General features: G+C 33.0%; 1 long non-coding RNA gene across 1 annotated transcript; it reads right to left on the reverse strand.

Moving 5' to 3' along the window:
- Positions 1-150: 150 nt before the first annotated feature.
- On the reverse strand, positions 151-884 carry LOC105786042 (uncharacterized). Its single transcript, XR_001131304.2, has 2 exons — positions 739-884; positions 151-461 (listed from the first exon to the last, which is right to left on the reverse strand). It is a non-coding gene; the product is annotated as an uncharacterized LOC105786042 (long non-coding RNA).
- Positions 885-7,743: the final 6,859 nt, after the last annotated feature.

Genomic DNA, 7,743 nt, shown 5'->3' on the forward strand with positions numbered 1-7,743 from the left:
GGCAAATTCATGTCAAAACCTGTTACATTCAAGGTCTCCTTAAACAGTACATTAAACTGAAAAAAACCACGTCCAAACCTTTCAATCATGTCTAGTCATGTAGTACTCCATGTAATAGGCCAATTTTGGCCTGGCCCAATATTAACCAAATTTAAAAAGCCGAATCAAAAAATTAATAGAAATGTCCAATTAAAAGTCCAGATACAATAAAGGTCCAATTACAAATAAATAGGCCTAAATTTCAACCCAAATTAGCCGAAATACCATACCCAAACAGCCTAAAATAAAAAACCTAAGCCTAACCCAATACCTAGGCCCAAAACCCATAGCCCAATTACATCAAAATTCCAGAAACCCCTAGGTTTCTGGAACAGTCTAGGCGCCGTTCCTCCTCCGCACGCACCAGCCCCATGCACGCTGCGCCAGATCCACGCGCACCTCCACGCCAACTGGCCATCTACCTGCAACAGACGCAACAAGAAAAGAGAAGCAAAATAATAGAAAAAAAAGGGCCATCAAATAACAAATGATTTTTTTTTATTATTTGTAATTTTATTTTCGGCTATATAAAGGCCGATCGAAAATTTGTAAAGGGATTCGGAAAAAATCAATAAAAAAAAAAGAGAACATATAGCAGTGAATTTTTAAAGGTGATTTTCCGATTTCTATTTTTTTTCTTTTTTTTCCTTTGATTTTTTTTATTGCGGATTAAAAAAGAAAAAGAGAGGAGAATCTTACCTTTGTAGTGCGCCGTCGAAACCCTCAGCTGCTCTGTTCAAATCGGAGAAGATGGGTGGGGGTTTTTGAGTTGAAACGGCATTTTGGGAGGCGGAGGCATTTAGTTTTTTTTTAGTTTGTTTTAAAACTGATAAGTGGCTGCTGATTTAGGGTTTTAAAATGGGTTATGTACTGTGTAAGAAACGACGTCGTTTAGGGTTGCTTCGATGGCCTCAAAACGATGCCGTTAATATATGTATATTATTTTATGTATTTGGATTTTCTTCTTATATAATATTTATTTTAAAATTTATTTAGATACTATTATTTTATGTAGTATTTATTTTTAACTCTATTTTTGATTTATTTCAAACTTTCATATATGTATATATTATTTATTTTAAATTTATTTTAATTTATAATTTGCTGATTATAATTTCTCTTCTTTCATGTTATTTGTTTTTAGTTATTTTAAAACTTATTACATTTTATTTGTGTTAATTTGTTTGGTATTTCTGTCAAAATTGACTTTTAATTCATTAGCTTTTAAATGTTAGTATTTGCATGGTATATAATGTAAGATTATTGCCCTCATGTGTATTGTATTGCTTATTGGTATTGATTGATTATTTGTGTTCATTAGTATATATTTTGGCTTATGATTTATCATTCCGCGTTATACATTATCGTTCCATCGCATTTTATTCGTTTAAAATGTTACGTTTAATATCGTTTAAGTAGCGAAAGCATTTTTATTCAAAAGTTTTCAAAAATAACGATGTAATAAGCCCAATTTACCTGGGCCCGCATGCATAAACCAAATAAATAAATAAAGTCCAGTTTTTTTTCAAAGCCCAACAAGCAGCCCAACTACATCTAAAACCCAAAATGGCTCAAACATTAACCCAAACTTAGCCTAAAAAAAATACAGCAGAAACCCTAAACAGAAAAAACCACCACCCGCCGCAATTGCCGCCCCTCTTTGCGAGCCTCTGTCGTAGCACCCACCCCGTGCACGTCACGCGCGAACCTACAGCAACAAACAGCCAACGACAACAATAAAATAACGAAAAAGAGGGGATTTTTTTTCCTTTTATTTTGTTGGCTACAGATTTTAAAAAAAAAAAGAGAGAAGGGAAACTGTTTTAAATATTAAAAACCAAACGGCGCCGTTTTGAAGGGGCCAGACCCGCGCGGTGACCCGACCCGGAGGGGAGGATCCGCGCGTTCTAGCCTGAATGGGGAAATGTCGCGTTTAGTCCCCTTTTTTGCGTTGCGTTTCAATTAAACTCTTTTGTTTCTTTTTAAATTGAGCCGCATATTTAATTTTTGTTTCAATTTGACCCCCCGATGCGTAGGGTTTTGGAAGGCGGGGATAATTTCTCTTTTGGTCCCCCACTGTTATGCGCGCGTTCGAGTTGGTCCAGCCTTTTTAATTCATTCAAAATCTACCCCATTTTTTTCGTTTTAGTTCAATTTAGTCCATTTCAAGCTATTTTTTTATTATTTTCTTTTGTTTTTTCTTTTTTATATTATTATCATTATACCATTTATTTATTTATTATCAATATCATTTCTATATTGCGCATTTTTTTATATGTACATATATGCATTTGTATGTAGTGTATGTACTTGTATATATTTCATACAGTTTTTATTTTTATTTTATTTCTTTTACCTCTATATACGTATATATATACTATTATGTTTTAGTTTTTACTTTTATAAATATGCATATACGTATGATTTTTTATTATTTTTACCCTTTTTAACATATATATATATGTATACATACCTATTTCAAAATACACGTGTTTTCCATATTTTACCATTCAAAAAATACATTCATTTTCTATAAATATCCTTTTTTATATTTTTAAATTATTATAAATATTTCCTTATTATTTTATATACTCCATTATTTTATATACATATTGTACATATATAAGTATTTTAATATACATATATGTATTTTCATGATTTACCAATACTTACACTTATACATTTTTATTTTGTAAATATATACACATATACATACTTTTTCTATTTTTATTTTATTTTCACAATTTTCAAATACATATACATGCATTTTTTTGTTAGTTTTTTATTGGTATATTTCATTCCTTCTTTTTATATGTATATTTGTATATGTGTGTTAAATATATGCACACACATATTTTCAAACTTACTTGTATGTTGTGCTTGAATTTATATATTTTGTAAATACTCATACATGTATATTTTAAATTGAAGTATTTGTTTTATATTGTACATTAACTTTTTAACGTATCCTTTGGGAAAGATATTTTGGTTTCATCAATTTATCAAAATCATTTTCCCTTGATTCAAAGTTTTTTAAATCAAAGCAATATTCAAAGTTTGAGATTTTCAAGGAAATTGAGCCCTAACGTATTGGGTTTCGATTTTCTTTGATAATTTTAAATAACTGAGAATATTCTTTATTCAAAATACATGAGTATAAAAATCATTTTCGGGAACTTAACTTGTTGTGTCCTAATGTATTGGGCGTGACATATTATTTTCTCAAAATGAAGATTTTCGCATAAGATAAAAGCGATATTCAAAGTTTGGAGATTTTGAGAAATTGTACCCTAACGTATTGGGACTCGATTCTTTTCAGATTTCATCATTTGAGTTGTTTTAAAAAAAATTTTAGCCCTCGACACTAAGACATCAAATAATCAATTTGGTACCGATTTTGGGCGTTACGAGGGTGCTAACCCTTCCTCGTACGTAACCGACTTCCGAACTCGTTTTCTCAAAATTCGTAGACCAAAGTAATTTTTGAGGTGAACCAATCACACCTTAATAAAGGATCGATGGTGACTCCAGTTTTTGTTTTTTTTACGTCAACAACTAAATTTTTGTTTTTCAAAAAACGGTTTCGACAAACGCAATACTCGAAATTTAGGGTCCTCGAGATGATGGTGTCCTAACTTACTGGATTCCAATTTTTCTCGTTGAATCTAAATAACCGAGTATCCTTTTTCAATCAAAACGTATAAATTTCAAATCAAAGTTTATCTCGGGAATTTGAAACATCGTGTCCTAACTCATTGGATATGATATTTCGTTATCTAAAGACGAGGTTTTTTTTTTAAATAAAAGCAAACTCATATGTCGTCTTTGGAACTTCGAAGAATCGTGCTCTAACTTACGGGGTTTCGATTTCCTCATTGAACCAATATGGCCAAACATTTTTAGTTTTCAAATACACAAAGTTTCAATAAAGGGTTTTAAAGGTTAGCTTATGCTTGGGAATTCAAATGCTGCATCCTAACTTACGAGAGACGACATTTTGTTGCCTCAGGACGAGAAGGCCTTTCTACATATGTTCAAATTTATACAATTTTTTTAAAGATATATCATTAATAAAAGGGGGATCGTTTTTAATATTTTTGAATTTTCAAAATTCGACTTTAAGACATTAAATAATCAATTCGGTACCAATTTTGGGCGTTATGAGGGTACTAATCCTTCCTCATACGTAACTGACTCCGGAACCCTTTTTTTTTTTAATTCGTAGACCAAAATCATTTTTAAGGTGATCCGATCACACCTCAATAAAAGATCAGTGGCAACTCCAATTTTCATTTTTTAAGTCAACACTATTTTTGTTTTCAAAAAGGTGGTTTCGACAGCTTGGCGACTCCGCTGGGGACTGGTTTTGAGAGTTGAGCCACAAATTGATTAGTTTCCATTTTTTTTGTCGAAAGTTGAAAATTTGACTTAAAATTACAATCCTCTCATCACATTTTTATGGTATGCATCATTTTGATATGTTTGCTTTATTAGTTTGAGTCTTTTAATCTCCGCATATTACATTGCATAATCGTTCGGTTACAGCCTCTTAAGTGGGAGTGAGAAACTAGTCCTTCGTGAGGTTTTCACCTCTGTATAGGATAGTTGATCACTTTCGGGATACATCCGTACCTATGCTTTCGTGAGATTTTCATCTCTGTATAGTCACAGGGAAATGTATTCCCCTGAACTGAACTCGGTCTGTATGAACCTATAATGGGTGAGGATCGAGGAATCTTCTGGTTTCGATACCTTTTTTTAGGACCGAACCGCATATAATAAACCCTAAGAGCCTACCCTAGGTAGTACCATACGAAACCCTAGTGGTCACCCAAATAGGTGCTCTATTTATTTTTTCTTGCTTGCTTTTGCTTTGTACTAACTTGTTTGGTTTTGTTTTGGTTATGATTGCATTACATTTTTCATCATAGAAAAGAGGTGTTGATTCACGTTTATTTGCTAAATAGAGAGCTTGTCATGGAAAATGGATTTCTTGATAAAGTGGAAGATAATACAATTGTCCGAATATATTCCGAGAAAACACAACAAGAGAAAGGTGATAGTTTAATAGAGGACTACACGACTTTTCTTCGTTGCTCGAGGATTCAAGTAGACAAAGATTATTCGAGAGTCGTCAACGTTCTGACCTTTTGAAAAGAAGCTAACGAGCATTACAAGGACGGGTGAACGATGGGTTGCGACTCGAATCAAGTAAAAAAGAGGCATCTCTTGGAAGAGTTCATGAGATTTGATCTTAGCATATGGATATGAAGAAAAGGATCGATGTTTTCTCCTAGACTATGAGGGTGAGGCTGTACATGTATTCATTTTATGTAAAAAAAAATATTTCTAGTAAAGTTTTCTAAATGGAATTGAATCGGAATCAACACCTTTTTGCACTCATTTCATGCATTTGCATTACATGACATCATATGCATTAAAGTCCACTAAAAGATCCTAATTGATTAAAATCATTCCTCAGTTAATCTTGAACAATTTCAAAATGAGATGCAAGATCAACTACAAACGCAAAATGCAAGAGCAACTAACTAAAATTCAGCAAGATATGACGGAAAAGATGTTGGAATCTCAAAGAAAAATGATGTCTCAGTTGACCCAATTACTAACTGGAGGAGTAGATAAGGGAAAGGGCCCTATGGCCAATCTTGAGGAAGATAGTGAGGAGTCATTGTATCTTCTAGGTTTTACTCCACCAAATGTACAAACCCAAGCTGAGATGCACCCGCGGAAACCATCCGTCACAATTGGGCCTCAACAATTTCAGGCCGGTGCTTCAATGCCAATGAACTTTCAAGCTGGATCAGGTTCAAACCCAGGAGATAACCCAACTAATCCTGTTATACCCGACTTTGATGAAATGGCTGAGAAGGAAAAAACAAAGGCAGAATTGCCAAAGCAGCTGGAGGACAGATGTAAATGGTTGGAGGAAAAATTCAAAGCTATGGAAAGTGCTGATAGTCATCATAGAATCGACACTAAAGATCTGAGCTTGGTTCTAGACTTAGTATTTCCTTACAATTTTAAAATGCCAGACTTTAAAAAATACAATGGAACCAATTGCCCCGAGGCTTACATCACCATGTTTTACAGAATGATGACTGGTTTCGTTAATAATGATCAACTGTTAATACACCATGTTATACATTATCGTTCCATCATATTTTTTCGTTTAAAAGGTTACGTTTAATATCGTTTAAGTAGTGAAAGCATTTTTATTAAAAAGTTTTCAAAAATAACACAATACTCGGAATTTGGGGTCCTCGAGATGATGGTGTCCTAACTTACTGGATTCCAATTTTCCTCGTTGAATCTAAGTAACCGAGCATCCTTTATCAATCAAAATGTATAAATTTCAAATCAAAGTTTATCTCGGGAATTCGGAACATTGTCTCCTAACTCATTGGATATGATATTTCGTTATCTAGAGATGAGGTTTTTTTTTAAATAAAAGCAAACTCATGTGTCGTCTTTAGAACTTCGAAGAATCGTGCTCTAACTTACGGGGTTTCGATTTCCTCATTGAACCAAGATGGCCAAACATTTTTAGTTTTCAAAAACACAAAGTTTCAATAAAGGGTTTTAAAGGTTAGCTTATGCTTGGGAATTCAAATGTTGCATCCTAACTTACGGGATACGACATTTTGTTGTCTCAGGATGAGAAGGCATTTCTACATATGTTCAAATTTATACAATTTTTTTAAAGATATATCATTAATAAAAGGGGGATCGTTTTTAATATTTTTGAATTTTTGAAATTCGACTTTAAGACATTAAATAATCAATTCGGTACCAATTTTGGGCGTTATGAGGGTGCTAATCCTTCTTCATACGTAACTGACTATTTTTTTAAAAACTTTTAGACCAAAATCATTTTTAAGGTGATCCTATCACACCTCAATAAAAGATTGGTGGCGACTCCAATTTTCATTTTTTAAGTCGGCACTATTTTTGTTTTCAAAAAGGTGGTTTCGACACTCCACATTCGATCCGATCGTTAGGTCTGAATGAAAAATACTACATCTATTACCAAAATAATTAGGATTAACTTTTCTTTTAAACTCAACTCAAACATCAAGCATTTGTCATATTAAACAAACTATTTAATTCAAAATAGACAAGTTCAACATTCAAACACTTTAGAACTACTTGAAAACAAGTCAAGGTTATTAATCAAATCAACTAGAATTAGTTTTCATTCAACATCAAACACGAAGTTTCGCTTTTATCATTATTTACAAAACATTCTTATTGACTAAAATCAAATTCAAATCAATTAAAACATTTTTAATCGAGTTCTAGGTATTCAAAGATAACCGGGATCAAAATTAGGTCTCCAAGGGTCAAAACAAGTCAAATAAGGGAGGGACCCTGTTTTGACATACTTCTACCGCTAGAAGTCTCTACTACTATTCATTTTTTGCTACTAACTTACTTGTACCAATACATCTTGTTGACACCATTTTTTAGGTGAAAAACGGGGTCGACTTGGGTTTTGAAAAATGAAAACGAAAACGGGAGTCGCCACCGATCCTTTTTGATGAGGTGTGATCGGATCACCTCAAAAAGTGGTTGTTTTTAATAAACGATTTAATTTTATTAAAACAACGATTTTGGTCCACGAAATTCAGAGAAACGGGTTTGGGAGTCGATTACGCACGAGGAAGGATTAGCACCCTCGATACG

The sequence above is a fragment of the Gossypium raimondii genome, chromosome 7, assembly GCF_025698545.1.
Source record: "Gossypium raimondii isolate GPD5lz chromosome 7, ASM2569854v1, whole genome shotgun sequence".
NCBI classification, from domain to species: Eukaryota; Viridiplantae; Streptophyta; class Magnoliopsida; order Malvales; family Malvaceae; genus Gossypium; species Gossypium raimondii.